Source organism: Trichosurus vulpecula, chromosome 2, assembly GCF_011100635.1.
Source record: "Trichosurus vulpecula isolate mTriVul1 chromosome 2, mTriVul1.pri, whole genome shotgun sequence".
Classification (NCBI taxonomy): domain Eukaryota; kingdom Metazoa; phylum Chordata; class Mammalia; order Diprotodontia; family Phalangeridae; genus Trichosurus; species Trichosurus vulpecula.
The window spans coordinates 386,400,493-386,402,124 of NC_050574.1; positions in this window are offsets into that span (position 1 = coordinate 386,400,493).

A 1,632-nucleotide genomic window follows, 5' to 3' on the forward strand; every position below is an offset into this window, starting at 1 on the left:
AACACAACAACCCTGGAGCGTAGGTGCTGTTATTAGCTCCATTTTACAGTAAAAGAAACTGAGGCAGAAAAAGGAGGGGGCGGAGCCAAGATGGCGGCTGGTAAGCAGGGACTAGAGTGAGCTCCGTACCAGGCCCCTCCACAAACCTATAAAAAATGGCTCTGAACCAATTCTAGAACGGCAAAACCCACAGAAAAGCAGAGGGAAGCAGGGCTCCAGCTCAGGACAGCCTGGATGGTCTCTGGGTGAGGTCTATTCCACACGGAGCTGGGAGCTGGGAGCTGGGAACGGAGTGGAGCAGAGCCCAGCCTGAGCGGCATGGAACAACCAAACTTGGAGTCAGGCGGATGGGGCCCTAGCGCCCTGAATATGTGAGCTGCGGCAGTTACCAGACCCCTCGACCCACAAACACCAAAGACTGCGGAGAAGGTTAGTGGGAAAAGCTGCGGGAGTGGAAGGAGTTTGTGGTTCAGCTTCCAGCCCCGGGGGCAGCGGAGGTGGGGCAGCTACAGTTGCTGCTGCTTCTGGCCCCAGGCCCACCTGGTGGGAGAAATTAAGTGGTGGATCAGAGCAGGAGTGCAACAGCCTGCTGAAGATCTAAGCCCAGCCCGGGCTGGGGGTTCTTGGGGAAGGAGTAGTGCGGGTCTGACAGAGCTGGCACCTAGCCCCAAAAGTGGAACATAGAACTCGTTAGTCTACAAGCAGTCATACCCCACTGAAAAACTCAAGGGTCAAGTTAGTTGGTTGGGAATATGGCCAGGCAGCGAAAGCACACCCAGATTCAGTCTCAGACTTTGGATTCTTTCTTTGGGGACAAAGAAGACCAAAACATACAGCCTAAAGAAGACAACAAAGTCATAGAGCCTATAACAAAAGCCTCCAAGAAAAATGTGAACTGGCCCCAGGCCATAGAAGAACTCAAAAAGGATTTGGAAAAGCAAGTTAGAGAAGTAGAGGAAAAATTGGGAAGAGAAATGAGAAGGATGTGAGAAAACCATGAAAAACAAGTCAATGACTTGCTAAAGGAGACCCAAAAAATACTGAAAAATACACTGAAGAAAACAACACCTTAAAAAATAGACTAACTCAAATGGCAAAAGAGCTCCAAAAAGTCATTGAGGAGAAGAATGCCTTGAAAGGCAGAATTAGCCAAATGGAAAAGGAGGTCCAAAAGACCACTGAAGAAAATACTACTTTAAAAATTAGATTGGAGCAAGTGGAAGCTAGTGACTTGATGAGAAATCAGGATATTATAAAACAGAACCAAAGGATTGAAAAAATGGAAGACAATGTGAAATATCTCCTTGGAAAAACCACTGACCTGGAAAATAGATCCAGGAGAGATAATTTAAAAATTATTGGACTACCTGAAAGCCATGATCAAAAAAAGAGCCTAGATACCATCTTTCAAGAAATTATCAAGGAGAACTGCCCTGATATTCTAGAGCCACAGGGCAAAATAGAAATTGAAAGAATCCATCGATCACCTCTTCAAATAGATCCCAAAAAGAAATCTCCTAGGAACATTGTCGCCAAATTCCAGAGCTCCCAGATCAAGGAGAAAATACTGCAAGCAGCCAGAAAGAAATAATTGAGTATTGTGGAAACCCAATCAGAATAACCCAAGATCTG